This window comes from Oncorhynchus gorbuscha, linkage group LG16, assembly GCF_021184085.1.
Source record: "Oncorhynchus gorbuscha isolate QuinsamMale2020 ecotype Even-year linkage group LG16, OgorEven_v1.0, whole genome shotgun sequence".
Taxonomy (NCBI): domain Eukaryota; kingdom Metazoa; phylum Chordata; class Actinopteri; order Salmoniformes; family Salmonidae; genus Oncorhynchus; species Oncorhynchus gorbuscha.
The window spans coordinates 88,999,340-89,015,637 of record NC_060188.1 but is presented as its reverse complement, the minus strand read 5'-3'; the positions used below and the strand labels follow the sequence as shown (position 1 = coordinate 89,015,637).

Genomic DNA, 16,298 nt, shown 5'->3' with positions numbered 1-16,298 from the left:
GGATACCTAGGCTACTAATAAACTCATACCTATAGGCTCAATGTAGTTAAACTCAAAGGTATTCACAGCATTTCAGTTTGATCCCCTTGGCTTATACCTATAGGCTCAATGTAGACTAATAAACTCATACCTATAGGCTCAATGTAGACTAATAAACTCATACCTATAGGCTCAATGGGACGGCAGGGTAGCCTAGTGGTTAGAGCGTTGGAGTAGTAACTGAAAGGTTGCAAGTTCGAATCCCCGAGCCGACAAGGTACAAATCTGTCGTTCTGCCCCTGAACAGGCAGTTAACCCACTGTTCCTATGCCGTCATTGAAAATAAGAATTTGTTCTTAACTGACTTGCCTGGTAAAATAAAGGTAAAAAAAAAAAAAAAAAAAAAAATGTAGACTAATAAACGCTTGCTGTCCCCTCCGCTTCAATCAACCGGATGAGCATAACGCCTAAACCACCATAATGTTGTTGATGCTTCATCCATCCTGGACAATTCATGTCACATGCATGGAAGTCACCGAGGTGATTTCAGAGCAATATTTCAGATTTTCTAAAAAGGTTGCCAAGACATATCAATTTGACAAGTGAATTTGAGCCTAGATGAGAAATATATAAATAAATAGGGAGTCGCAGTGCTGAAATGAGATCTGCCACAACTCCATGTAAGATGGCAGTTCTTATAGTAGCAAATGAACAGAGCAACTTCTCTAAATAAAAGTAGTCATACATACAACACACTGTGTCAATATGAGAGGAAACCGAGATCAATCTTCAATATGTAGCTTCTTATCATTTGATATGAAATCATATTTCTGCTAAATAGCAAGACAAACATTAAAACGGAATATTGAAAGATTCTGGAATGCAATGCAACACACTCTTCCCCAAAGGCTCCGACAACAATGTAATTGTGTCTGTTGCAAGGAGCAGATGCTCCTCATGTTTGTGCCAATAGGAAATTATTCAAGCCTGGGGATGTTGGGGTGTGGGTGTGGTGGGGGTTAGTTCTGCTTCTTCCAGAAGAAGCAGAACTACCATCACAATCTTGTTGGAATGCAACATATTACCTAGAAACAGCTACAGTAAGTGTTCATGTTGCTCAGGTCCTTGAGTGCCAGGGGAACAGAGATAATGCATATGCAAATGGGTGCGTATGATGACTTCATAGCACCGTTTACAGTGGCCTCCACAGCTGGGGGTTGAGGGCAGCTCACAACTGCTCTGGCTATTGCCAGTCTAGCCTGGAATTCAAACTGATATGAAACTGCATATTTTGGTCCCCCAAACCCAGCAGACCCAGTCCATTAAATGACCTGATGCAGGTCGACTTACTGCAGCAGGAAAGCTTGCGAAACACAAACCTGTGATCCAACTTGGCCGTGTTAAGTACCAAGCGGAAGAAAATACTTAAACCTGAACTTGTTCAATAAGACCCTTGTTTCTGTTTTCCATTGCAAAATGTTTAAAAGTTATTTCAGTTGTGTACCCTAATAAACATGACCTTGTCCTCTGCTTTTGGGGTAACTACATTATTGGGGTTTGCCTCACTGGTAGCAGTGACATAGAAAACCCTTGTGTGCTAACGGCATTTCCATGCAACCCTGCACAAGCCCTCTGTCAGAGGCAATTTGAACACTCATAAGTTCTGACAAATAGTCTGGTCTCACAGACAAGGAATACATACATAAATACAAGGAACTCCTAACAAGTAAAAACAAATGCCATTTTTTTTCTCCACATTTGTCTAGTTGGAACTAAAATGCTTTTGAGTGATATAGAGCATTCCATTTCAGTCTTCTTCCAACTAGCCGTAAAGCAATTACCGGTGAAAAGTCCCTAAAGTCTGGGTTGCGTGCTTCAGTAGAATACTTTTTCTTGTGACAGAACCTACGTAATTCGATCAACTCGTTTGTGAGTCCTGTGCTTCCAATGATGTTGTTAACAACGTTAACCTCAGTCAAGACAACACACTAGAGGTCGACCGTTTTGGATTTTTCAACGCCGATAATTGGAGGACCCAAAAAGCAGATACCGATTAAAATCGGCAGATTAAAAAAAATATATTTATAATAATAACAATTACAGCAATACTGAATGAACACTTATTTTAACTTAATATAATACATCAATAAAATCCATTTAGCCTCAAGTAAATAATGAAATATGTTCAATTTGGTTTAAATAATGCAAAAACAAAGTGTTGGAAAAGAAAGTAAAAGTGCAATATGTGCTATGTAAGAAAGCTAACATTTAAGTTTCTTGCTCAGAACATGAGAACATATGAAAGCTGGTGGTTCCTTTTAACACGATTCTTCAATATTCCCGGGTAAGACATTTTAGGTTGTAGTTATTATAGGACTATTTCCCTCTATACCATTTGTATTTCATTAACCTTTGACTATTGGATGTTCTTATAGGCACTTTAGTATTGCCAGTGTAACAGTATAGCTTCCGTCCCTCTCCTCGCTCCTCCCTGGGCTCGAACCAGCAACACAATGACAACAGCCACCATTGAAGCAGCGTTACCCATGCAGAGCAAGGGGAACAACGACTAGAAGGCTCAGAGAAGGTGACGTTTGAAACGCTATTAGTGCGCGCTAACTAGCTAGCCATATCACTGAGTTACACCAGTCTCATCTTGGGAGTTGATGGGCTTGATGTCATAAAACAGCGCAATGCTTGACGCACAACGAAGAGCTGCTGGGAAAATGTACGAAAGTGCTGTTTTAATGAATGTTTACGCGCCTGCTTCTGCCTACCACCGCTCAGTCATATACTTAGATACTTGTATGCTCAGTCAGATTATATGCACCGCAGGACACACTAGATAATATCTAGTAATATGAACCATGTGTAGTTAACTAGTGATTATGATTGCTTGTTTTTTATAAGATAAGTTTAATGCTAGCTAGCAACTTACCGTGGCTATCTGCATTCGCGTAACAGGCAGTCAGTCTCCTTGTGGAGTGCAACGAGAGAGAGGCAGTTCGTTGGCCTAGTTAACTGCAAGGTTGCAAGATTGGATCCCCCGAGCTGACAAGGTGAAAATCTGTCGTTCTGCCCCTGAACAAGACAGTAAACCCACCGTTCCTAGGCAGTCATTGAAAATAATTATGTGTTCTTAACTGACTTGCCTAGTTAAATAAAGGTATATAAAATATATTTTTAAAATTATTTTAATTGAATTAAATAAAGAATAATAATCTGAAAATCGGCGCCCCAAAATACCGATTTCAGATTATGAAAACTTGAAAATCGGCCCCAATTCAAATCGGCCATTCCGATTCAAATCGTCTGACCTCCACAACACGCAGTAGACACACAGATGTTTAGTCAATGAAAGCATCATTAGCATGTTTGAATTAAGGAGTCACTGAATAAACCAAAACAACCTACTGCAATGAAGACCCAGAATAACCTCTCCTGACCTTTACTCTGAAATAACAAGACCTTAGGAAAGCAACTTGATATTGGAATTCAAGAAGTGAAACAAAATACCAAAGCAACTTATTTATGCATCAATGTTCTTCACTACAGTGAATTACCAATGACATATCCTAAATCCATTTATTGATCTATCATAAAAGAGTCATGATGACTACGTGCGTGTTGTTTTGGAGTAGCCTCTCGAGTCTAGATCATTTACCAGCATGCATTTCAATGTTAAAGCGGCATCAGCCTCTTCTCCTGCTGGGAGGATTAAAGTAGAAGTTCACACATATATATGTTGCGGATACAGTTCGGAATTACACAATATCGTGTGTACAACATCTAAAAAAACATGGAACCACTATACGGAGAGATTTAATGTTTCTAAAATGACGTCTGTTCTTGGAGTCTTTGATCATCTGTGGCCGCTATACTGCAGAACAAGCATTGAGGAGGTCTACTGTTGGTGGGATAAATTTCCCAAACCCAAGTGAAAAAAAAAAAAAAAATTTGATTTGATTCAAATCAGGAGAACTTCTCCTTTAAAATGGCAGCACTGTATTCTGATGGAGGCAGAGTCCGATAAGAGACTCTTCTCTTCCCTGGAGTACCTGACACTATTGATGAGCTCTGAAAGAACTTGGCACACACAAGTTGGCAGGAGTCAACACAGCTCTTATGTCACTAGTTTGTCTGTTGACAGACAGGGTCTTACATTGTCTAGTTGGGTTCACCGGGTGTGCTGAGAATCATAAGTCATCATCGATATTCAAAATGTTTGAGTAGACCGTTCCCCATTCAAACCAAAGTTACCAAAAGCTATCATCATATACTGTTCATAACCAGCTGATTAGTCTGTTTTCCAATGCCTTAGACTTGGCTCGTCAGATGTTGGTTTCGTGTACAGTACCAGTCAAAAGTAGACACCTACTCATTCAAGAGTTTATTGTTACTATTTTCTATATTGTAGAATAGTGAAGACATCACAACTCTGAAATAACACATAAGGACTCATGTAAGTCTTTTTTTAAGCGTTAAAAGTCAAAATATTTTTATATATTTGAGATTCTTCAAAGTAGCTACCCTTTGCCTTGATGACAGCTTAACTCCTGGCACTCTCAACCCGCTTCAAGAGGAATACTTTACCAACAGTCTTTCCAGTTCCCACATATGCTGAGCATTTGTTGGCTGCTTTTCCTTTAATCTGAGGTTAATTTGGTTGAGGTCAGGTTATTGTGGAGGCCAGGCCATCTGATGCAGCACTCAATCACTCTTCTTCTTGATCAAATAGCCCTTACACAGCCTGGAGGTGTGTTGGGTTATTGTCCTGTTGAAAAACAAATGATCATCCCATCTGGTTTGCTCTCAGTGGGACTGCGTATCGCTGCAGAATGCTTTGGTAGCCATGCTGGTTAAGTGTGCCTCGAGTTTTAAATCACTGGCAGTGTCACCAGCAATGCACCACCACACCTCCTCCTCCATGCTTCACGGTGGGAACCACACAAGCGGAGACCTACTCTGCATCTCACAGAGGTTAGAACCAACAATCTTAAATTTGGATTCATCAGACCAAAAGGACAGAATTCCACCAGACTAATGTCCATTGCTCGTGTTTCTTGGCCAAAGCCAATCTATTCTTCTTATTGGTGTCCTTTAGTAGTGGTTTCTTTGCAGCGATTCAACCATGAAGGCCTGATTCATGCAGTCTCCTCTGAACAGTTGATGTTGACATGTGTCGGTTACTTGAGCTATGTGAAGCATTTATTGGGACTGCAATCTGAGGTGCAGTTAAATAACATTTTATGTCACATACGCCGAATACAACAGGAGTAGACCTTAGCGTGAAACGCCCTTAACCAACAATGAAATTCAAGAAATAGAAGTAAGAAAATATTTACTAAATAAATTAAAGTGAGAAGAAACATTTTATTACCACTAGATGTCAACAGTCTTTAGAAAAGTAACAAGAAAATTACATAACAAGGCTATATACAGAGGCTACTGGTACCGAGTCAATGTGCGGGAGTACAGGTTAGTCAAGGTAATTTGTAAAGTGACTAATGAACTTATTGTCTGCAGAGGTAACTCCCGTCTTCCTTTCCTGTGGCGGTCCTCATGAGAGCCAGTTTCATCATAGAGCCTGATGGTTTTAGCGACTGCACTTAAAAGAAACGTCCTTGACATTTTCCAGATTACTTTAACCTCTCTCTTGGGTAGGGGTTAGTATTTTCACCTCCGGATGAAAAGCGTGCCCAAAGTAAACTGCCTGTTACTCAGGCCCAGAAGCTAGTATATACATATAATTGGTAGAGTTAGATAGAAAACACTATAGAGTTTCTAAAATGTAAAATAATGTGAGTATAACAGAACTGATATGGCAGGCAAAACCAAGGAAAAATCATCCAAGGAAGATAAAAATTGAGGTCATAGGATTTTTCAATTGTTTTCTATGGGATACCCTTATTATTAGGAACCTGGTTGCAGTTCCTATGGATTCAACTAGATGTCCACATTCTTTAGAAATTGTTCAATGTTTTTCTTTTGAGAAATGAAGTAGTCCTATTCATTGTAAGTGTCACTCCAGGTGGACTCTGCTGTTTTGATGCACATGAACTGGAGCGCGCTTCACGTTGTTTTTATTAGGTATTAGAAACAGTTCATTCAGTCTTAAATTTCATCAATTATTTATGTTTTAGGGTAACGGAGGTTGGATAAGGAACGTTGTTTGAAGTGTTTGGACCAAGTTTACAGGTAACTTATTAGATACTTTGTAGGCATGTTGGGCGAGTTGAAACCGGTGTATTTCTGAATCAAATGTGTCAAATAAATTGACATTTTTGGGACATAAAGGACATTATCGAACAAAAGGACCATTTGTGATGCATCTGGGACCTTTTGGAGTGCCAACAGAAGAAGATCAAAGGTCAGGCATGAATTATATTGCTATTTATGACTTTTGTGGCGCACCTGCCTGGTTGAAATATGATTTTCATGTGTTTGTATGCGGGGCGCTGTCCTCAGATAATCGCATGGTTTGCTTTCGCCATAAAGCCTTTTTGAAATCTGACAGCTGGATTAACAAGATAAGCATTATTTTGATGTATAACATATTTTCAAGAAGGTTAAATATTTGGTATTTTTGAATGCCGCGCTCTGCAATTTCACCGGATGTTGGGCCAGGTGGGACGCTGCCGTCCCACCTGCCCATAAGATGTTAAGACACGGGGCGGCAGCCTAGTGGTTAGAGTGTTGGGCTAGTAACCGAAAGGTAGCAAGTTTGATATCAACAGCAAAGCATCCCCAAACCATCACACTTCACGGTGGGAACCACACATGCCGGAGATCCATTCACAACATCACCTCCATGCTTCACGGTGGGAACCACACATGCCGGAGATCCGTTCACAACATCACACCTCCTCCTCCATGCTTCACGGTGGGAACCACACATGCCGGAGATCCGTTCACAACATCACACCTCCTCCTCCATGCTTCACAGTGGGAACCACACATGCCGGAGATCCGTTCACCTACTCTGCATCTCACAAAGACACGACAGTTGGAACCAAAAATCTCTAATTTGTACTCAGACCAAAAGACAGATTTCCACCAGTCTAATATCCATTGCTCGCGTTTCTTGGCCCAAGCAAGTCTCTTCTTATTGGTGTCCTTCAGTAGTGGGTTTCTTTGCAGCAGTTCGACCATGAAGGCCTGCTTCATGCAGTCTCCTCTGAACAGTTGATGTTGAAATGTGTCCGTTACTTGAACACTGAAGCATTTATTTGGGCTGCAATTTCTGAGGCAGGTAACTAATGAACTTGTCCTCTGCGGCAGAGGTAATTCTGGGTCTCCTTTTCCTGTGGCGGTCCTCATGAGAGCCAGTTTCATCATAGCGTTTGACGGTTTTTGCGACTGCACTTAAACTTTTTAAAATTCTTTACATTTTCCGCATTGACTGACCTTCATGTCTTAAAGTAACAATGGGCTGTAATTTCTCTTTGCTTATTTGAGCTGTTCTTGCCAAAATATGGCTTTGTCTGTTACCAAATAGGGCCATCTTCTGTATACCACACCTACCTTGTCACAACATAACTGATTGGCTCAAACACATTAAGGAAAGAAATTCCACAAATTAACAAGGCACACCTGTTAATTTCAATGCATTCCAGGTGGCTACCTCATTAAGCTGGTTGAGAGAATGCCAAGAGTGTGCAAAGATGTAATCAAGGCAAAGGGTGGCTACTTTGAAGAACCTCAAATATAAAATATATTTTGATTTGTTTAACACTTTCGGTTACTACATGATTCCATGTGTTATGTCATAGTTTGGATGTCTTCACTATTATTCTAAAATGTAGAAAATAGTAAAAATAAGAGAAAAACCCTTGAATGACTAGGTGTGTCCAAACTTTTGACTGGTACTATACCTCCACTGTTTATGAACAGCTATACACACACACAGCTTTACTGAACATTAATACTACCACCTCAGACACTGTTTTATGATTGTCTGCTGGCTGGTAAATGCTCACAGCAATTTCCGGTCCTGCTCTAACAAAGAGCCAGAGGCACAGGGCCAGAGGGACAACCAGAGTGAAGTGCGAGTCCACCATTATAGTGACAAGGTCCGGGTGGCTGCCATGCCTCACATGACCCAACACAGGACTGGGATCTAATTTGATGAGGCAGAATAATTACTATATTGAGGCCTCAGGGGAGGACTTCCAAACAGACAGGCAGAGCATAGCATTCCGTCAGTGGGTCTTCAAGCATTATAAATCAATGTTCAGAGTAATGAACCTTTGATGTATAAAATAATAATTAAAGCGAAACATGAAATTAATTAGGTACATAACAGATGTGTTCATACAACGAAAGCATTTAGCTGCCTATCTGTCCTCAATGCAAGGATGCATTTCTCACACTTGATAGCTCATCCACAAGGTAGGTTACCTTCTGGATGTCATATAGGCCTAACATTCTATATGACTATTTGTCATTGGTAGAGAGTGTCCAATGTTATCTACTATCAATATCTCCACAGGCTTCACATTTGACTAGAAGCTAAGAGCAACACAGTCAACTGGGTGGCATGTAGCCTAGTGGTTAACAGCGTTGTGCCAGTCACCGAAGGGTTGCTGGCTTCAATTCCCGGGCTGGCTAGGTGAGAGAGGGAGAGAAAAAAAAACTGTAGATGTTCCCTTGAGCAAGACACTTATCCAGAGTAACTTACAAGAGCAATTAGGGTTAAGAGTATCTGCTAAATTACAATCATTTAACTAACACATTTTCCTAAATTTGCTGGCAGGCTCCTGGACAAGCAACCAGGGGTGCTTGATCTATCCATAGGGGGTACTTGGAATGCACCCGGGGGGTACTACGGGCAGAGCAAAATTCATTTGGTGGTACAGTAAGCAAAAAAGGTTGGGAACTACCGCTAGAGGACATGAATTTTAATGGCTTTGCATTGATATGCCTGAACTGGATAAGTTTCTCTCTTTGTACTACTTCACTCCATATCACCCAGGAGATCTGCTGAATGAGTTACAAGATCAAGCCTTCCCAGTAATAAAAATGACTATCATTAAGAGAACTATGATTGATGTGTGTGTGTGTGTGTGTCACAGCAACACGATATACAGGTAACGCAGTGTTCTCTGTTGAAAGTATTCCAACACCTATGCTCTTTGGTTTGACCCTAGCCTGACAATGACATTCAATTAATTCTACACCGGGCATTCATAAGTCTTTGGATCACAACCTCTACAAACCAGAATGTTCAATAAAATTAAATTGGAACTTTACTGGTTGTCAATGTGGTTGGTCCTTTTGCAGGTAAGAATGTAAGACAACAGGAACGTATAATTACGTCAAGGGGCAGGACACCTGGCAGCCCTTCTGCCTGCTCAGGTCAGAGTCTCCTCAGTCCCTCTCCAAGTGGACAAGATAGTAGTTAATATAAATAATAATATAATAATAATATATGCCATTTCGCAGACGCTTTTATCCAAAGCGACTTACAGTCATGTGTGCATACATTCTACGTATGGGTGGTCCCGGGGATCGAACCCACTACCCTGGCGTTACAAGCGCCATGCTCTACCAACTGAGCTACACAGGACCACCATGTTGTGTTATACAGTCCTTTAATTAGGCCACAGTCCTTTAATTAGGCCACCATCTCCTTATACAGTCAACATTATTATTGCTCTTGTGCTAGTACTCATTAAGTCTCATGCTGTTTATTATGGACAGTATATTAATCCACACAATTTCTCTGTAAAGATACACATCCATCTCATAGATCCTCTGGGAGTTGCCTTATTCCTGCCAGTGAGTCCCTGGAGCACCGCTCTCTTTTACAGGTAGTGCGTTCAGATCGCTGTCGCCTGAAGCATGGCCAATATGAAAATACCTACATGAGACTCATGAATACTTGCCGAGTTCGTGCACGTGTTTACATTCGTTCTGCGCATGCTTCAAGTGATATAAATCTGAACTCAATACCTGCTGTAAAGTAAGTTAAAATATTATTGTCTTCAACATTCTGGCTTGTAGAGGTCGTGAGAGGAAACGTTCCTGATCCAACCGCTAATATATGCCAGGCATTGAATCCAATAAAATTCAACGCCGGGTCTCCAGGCTAGTTCAACCAATTATGTACATAAACCCTGGATTGCTGATGCTATGTATTGGCCATTGTGAGGCTTTGAAGCCACCGGTTGGCCATATTGGCACTCCACAGGAGCTGTCCTCCATAGGAATTAATGTCATTTTACAGCATTTCAATTAAATGTCTCAATGACAAAATTGTAAAAAAAATTGTATACTTTAAAATGAACATTTTAACGTATGTGTTTTTCACATATAATTCAAAAGTATGCATTAATGAGTCTTTAATAGCACAAATGTGGCAAAAACGAATGTAGGCATTAATAAATGCACTTCTGTAACTTCCAAGATGTTTTACAATGGTGATGGGTGCCAAGATGGAGGCACGGTAGCTTCAACACAGCCCCCCCCCCCAGACATCTAGTGTATCTATTTATATAAAATCATTAAATTCAACCACTAATCTCAAACTGTTACGTGGATAGGCTTTCATTTTCTCCCATTTCAATACAAATATTGTGTTGTTCAAATGAATGAGCGCCCTTCAGTTATACGTGCATCGCTAGCAACCCCGGAATGACCCTGAGAACTCATTAAACATTGAGATATTTTAATCTTTAAAAGTCTCTTGACTAAATAATAATAATTCTCTAACTGAAACTATTTTACGCCAACTTTGTAATTTATGAGGTGAGACGCTGCTATGGCTACAGTAACAAACGTGTATTTGCAAAAGTTTTTTTATATATAAAAAAAGCACGAAATAAAATGTACAAGCCTTCCTTTGAAATTATTTAGGTGGTGATGACAACCTACACACAATTTTAGTCTGATAAAAAGTCTACAAAAAGTGCACTTTTATTTTACAGGAAAATCGATCTTTCAGAAACATGTATTAACGTAACTAGATCACAAACTTCAAAATAAACATAGTAAAGCTGTAGTAAATTCCTTACAAAATAAACAACCTGTTGTAACAAATGTAAGGCGAACTAAAAGCTCCAACCCCTCAAATATAGACCTTTATCCAACCCTACTCACTGAGTGAGCAGCATGCATGACCGCAAGGCAAGCTCAGATACCAGATAGACAGCCATGCAACAACCCACAGCAGATAAAAGTTTCTCAACAAATGTTCAAGAAAACATATCCGTATCACGAATTAAACGGTCCATTGACCTAAACATAAAACCAATCTTTGACTTACTTGGTAAAAAAAAATATCCTCTTTGTCTGGGTCGTTAAAATAGTTGACCGTGGTTGCCGGAGCTTGTCAAGTTTGTCGCTGTGACTCACAGCATGGCGGGTGTGACCTGTGTGTGCTGCTGCGAATTCAAAAATCCTTTCTCAGCAGTGATATCAGTCGAGATAGAGAGGGGGGTGGGACAGCGAAAAGCAATATGCAAACAAGCAAGGTAGGTCTCCAGAGGGCACTGATGGCGCTTTGTGAGAGAGTGGCACAAAGCCCGCTGTTGTTACCCATTTTATACAGTCTATATGGTTGTTACAATTAATATTATATTTGAAAGTTATTATGACACATAGGCCTAGCAGATAATGCAGTTTATTTAACACCTTTATAAAAAGATAATTGAGGACAGACAGAGGAATTTAAATGTTTTAGCACACTCAATTTATAATAGAATATAACAGACTCAAACCTCCAAATGGACTCACTAATGTCTAGACTTTACTTTTGACCAAAACTTTGTGTGTGTGTGGGAGAGGGGGGGGGGGGGCTTGGACAGCTACTCACAGACATTCTACTGAAGGGGTTGGAAAGGTCATTGTTATGGGTCAAAGGTTATGCAACATTTCCTCAAATTGAGCAGTGAATCAAAAACACAGTAAAACCAGACAAACCATCCCTTGTCTTATGGTCCAATGAAGGGGGTGGAAAGGGCAGAGTGCCGGGGGTTCCAACCCCAGACTCCTTCAAGTGGTGGCTCGGGCTAAACACAATCACATCTTTCAGCCGTGGAGCTTCTCTCGTCTTGATGAAATGTGGTTGTGAAGTGTGAACAAAGTACTGTTGAAATATATGAATGAATATATGAATGAAATGAATGATGATTTTTCCCTCATCACTTAGTCTAACTTAAATTCCATGCACTCCATCTGTATAATGGCATAGTATTCCTACATATCTTTTAGTTTAATGGTCAGAATATACAGTACATGTTTTCCTTCTACATTGATTTTTCAGCTATATCTTCACGACATACATCTAAACGTAAATGTCACATTATCTTTCAGACTTGTTTTGAGAAGATAATTGTAGTATGTTGTTGGTAAGATTTAACCATTCTGTTACACACTATCATTGAGATATACAGTAAGTCATAGAACCTAGTCCAATCACAGTCCTATCAGCCCCTGTAGTATCTAGAGCAGAGGAAGCTGGTGGGAGGAGCTATAGGGGGATGGGATCATTGTAATGGCTGGAATGGAATAAATGGATAGGTATCAAACACATCAAACACATGAACCAAGTTTGACTCCATTCCATGTATCCCATTTCAGCCATTACAATGACCCCATCCTCCTATAGCTCCTCTCACCAGCCTCCTCTGATCTTGCACTTACTTTAAATGACTCTCTGTGTTAGTGGTACCGTAAGTGCTGCCCAAAATGAATATAAAAAGCAGCTGTGGTAATCTTCATTCACTATGTGACATGTGTTGGTTAAGAGAAAACAGGTGACTATGGAATGTTTGTTGGAACCAGTCCCCAAACGCAATTAGGAGTCTGCTGATTTGTACAGATGTGCATTCTAGAATCTAGATCCCTCCCATTGTATTCTAGATTCCTCCTTGTGCATTCTAGATCCCTCCCATTGCCTTCTAGATTCCCCCCTGTGCATTCTAGATCCCTCCCTGTGCATTCTAGATCTCTCCGTGTGCATTCTAGATTCCTCCTTGTGCATTCTAGATCCCTCCCATTGCCTTCTAGATTCCCCCCTGTGCATTCTAGATCCCTCCCTGTGCATTCTAGATCTCTCCCTGTAGATTCTAGATCTATCCTCCACATATAATAATATAATTTATTCAACTTTCATAGCGTTATTCATTACATAAAGAACCTCAAAGAGCTTTAAAACAACAAAATAATGGTTGGAAAGTCCACGGCTTTGAGTAACCATCGGAGGGAGGGGATCAAATGGGAGAGCAAGCAAAGATGGTTTCTGGAGCAAGTCCAGTGGAAGGCAGGCAGCACGGTGTCATCAAGGTGGTGTCTGGAGCAAGTCCAGGGGAAGGCAGGCAGCACGGTGTCATCAAGGTGGTGTCTGGAGCAAGTCCAGAATGGCAGGCAGCACGGTGTCATCAAGGTGGTGTCTGGAGCAAGTCCAGGGGAAGGCAGGCAGCACGGTGTCATCAAGGTGGTGTCTGGAGCAAGTCCAGGGGAAGGCAGGCAGCACGGTGTCATCAAGGTGGTGTCTGGAGCAAGTCCAGAATGGCAGGCAGCACGTGTCATCAAGGTGTCCTTGCCATCTGTGTGGCTTCTCCATAGTAGGACTTTGATTAAGTTTGAGCTCAGCCACTGCAGTTCATGGACTCCCTAGTAGGTGTAGCCAGCTAGCTGGTCCTTCACTACTACCAAAATGAAGCACCCACGGGTGAAGATATGGCAGTCACGTGGCCAGAAAGCACACCACATTTCAATAATTAAAGGAAATGTATCATCTGCTTGGATAGGATGCTTTTATGGGAATATTTTTCATTCTGAACAGGCTTTCTTTTCTCTCTCTCTGTCTATTAGGTTAGTATTGTGGATTAACTACAATGTTGTTGATCCATCCTCAGTTTTCTCCTATCACAGCCATTAATTTAAACTCTGTAACTCTTTTAAGTCACCATTGGCCTCATGGTGAAATCCCTGAGCGGTTTCCTTCCTCATCGGCAACTGAGTTAGGAAGGACGCCTCTATCTTTTTAGTGACTGGGTGCAATTGATACATACAGTGCCTTCGGAATGTATTCAGACCCCTTGAATTTTTCCACATTTTGTTAAGTTACAGCCTTATTCTTTAATGAATTACATGTTTTTCCTCAGCTGTCTACACACAATACCACAATACAAAGTGAAAACAGGTTTTAAGATTTAAAAAATGTATGTATAAAAAATAAAAAAGTATTCAGACCCTTTACTATGAGACTCGAAATTGACCAAGAACGCGATGGTCACTTTAACAGATCTCTAGAGTTCCTCTGTGGAGATGGGAGAAGCTTCCAGAAGGATAACCATCTCTGCAGCACTCCACCAATCAGGCCTTTATAGTAGAGTGGCCAGACAGAAGCCACTCCTCAGTCAAAGGCACATGACAGCCCGCTTGGAGTTTGCCAAAAGGCAACGAAAGACTCTCAGACAATGAGAAATAAGATTCTCTGGCTTGATGAAACCAAGATTGAACTATTTGGCCTGAATGCCAAGCATCACGTCTGGAGGAAACCTGGCACCATCCCTATGGTGAAGCATGATGGTGGCAGCATCATGCTGTGGGGATGTTTTTCAGCACCAGGGACTGGGAGACTCGTCAGGATCGAGGCAAAGATGAACGGGGAAGAATACAGAGGGATCCTTGATGAAAACCTGCTCCAGAGCGCTCAGGACCTCAGTGGGGCGAAGGTTCACCTTCCAACAGGACAACAACCCTAAGCACAGTGGCCCAGCCAGAGCCTGGACTTGAACCCGATTAAACATCTCTGGAGAGACCTGAAAATAGCTGTGTAGCAACGCTCCCCATCCAACCTGACAGAGCTTGAGAGGATCTACAGAAGAATGGGAGAAACTCCCCAAATACAGGTGTACCAAGGTTGTAGCGTCATACCCAATAAGACTCGAGGCTGTAATCGCTGCCAAAGATGCTTCAACAAAGTACTGAGTAAAGGGCCTGAACACTTCTGTAAATGTAATATTTAGTTTAAGTTTTTTAAATTGGCTAACATTTCTAAAAACCTGTTTTTTCTTTGTCATAATAGGGTATTGTGTGTAGATTGATGAGGAAAATAAACAATTGAATACATTTTAGAATAAGGTCATAATATAAAAAAGTGGGCAAAAAATAATTTAGTGAATACTTTGAATATACTGTGTATGAGTGATAAAGTAATGTCACCATTCATTTTCTCTGTTAACCTTTGGAATTACTCAGATAGCAAGTGTGGGTGGTGGGTGGGGGTGTGATCTCCACTCCAGAGCCACACTCTTCAGATATGCCAGTGAACGAGGCAATATATAATCTGGTTGGTGTGTCCATGCTGCAGAGCAGACAGATACACCACTGTAATAAACCCTACTGGAAGAAGTTGTTATGCAGGAAACAAAATGTGTCTGCATCATTATGTGCTGACGACAGACACACGTTACTGTCCTTCAGTGTTTTTATTTTGCTTCCACTTTTTAGAGAGACAACGTTCAAGTCAAGTGGGTTCAAAGTAAAGTGGTGTGAAAGACAAAAAATGTCAGAAAGGCGTTTGTATCAGGGCATGTAGATGTTTGTGGAAGTGTTGACTATGTTAGGGGCACCTTAGGGCAGACCAAGAGGTCACTGTGGGTGACGTGCTCCATTAATGGAATTCAACCTCAAAATTGTCTGGTGCAGAAAATGAGGTTAAATGTAGTGTGCGTGTGTGTGTGCGAGAACGATATGATTATTCATACTGTAATGACAGGGTCCCTCTGAAAAACTTGAAATGTTCTTTAAAATATTTTCCACTGTTTAAAAGACGGATCATATTATATATTTAATATAAATAGTTATTCTGCCACAGCCATCTGGGGTATTCTAGATATGAACTAGACACCATGCTAAATCTATGTTGCCTGCAGCCACGGCCTGCCATCGCTCTCAATAACACGAGCACTGCACCCACAGAACAGTCACAACAGTCAGAAAAAGCAAGACAACCAGAATGGCCTTGGTAGAGAGTAAATGATCAATCCAGTCAATATTTGACCTACTCAGGCACATAAGGGTATTGCGCAATCAGCAGTTGACCTCAAACCAGAAAGCATTGCCTACATACATTATTTTGGTAAGGCAAGTGAAAGCAGTTTGCTTCATCGATTACATTTTAGACTGTATTACAATTACCCCCCCCCCAACACTCAGTTTGTTTATTTTTATGTAAGCCTACACCTCAATATGGGACAGGTTTGTACCAATACATTTCCATCTTGGCCGATGCCCTATTTTAACATGTCCTATAGCACCATCTCATGGCCAAAAGCTTACAACACAATTTCTGAAGGACCAAGTAA

The 16,298-nt window shown here is 40.9% G+C and overlaps 1 protein-coding gene across 5 annotated transcripts in view; it reads right to left on the bottom strand.

Moving 5' to 3' along the window:
- sema4d (sema domain, immunoglobulin domain (Ig), transmembrane domain (TM) and short cytoplasmic domain, (semaphorin) 4D) overlaps window positions 1-11,449 on the bottom strand; it is an 88,974-nt gene extending 77,525 nt beyond the window's left edge. For 2 of the 5 annotated variants that reach the window (XM_046305123.1, XM_046305130.1), the window contains exon 1: window positions 11,246-11,449. The gene's annotated coding sequence lies outside the window, so the exon portion shown is untranslated. The remainder of the gene's footprint in view (window positions 1-11,245) is intronic. The other 3 variants (XM_046305126.1, XM_046305129.1, XM_046305131.1) reach the window with 2 other exon arrangements.
- Window positions 11,450-16,298: the final 4,849 nt, after the last annotated feature.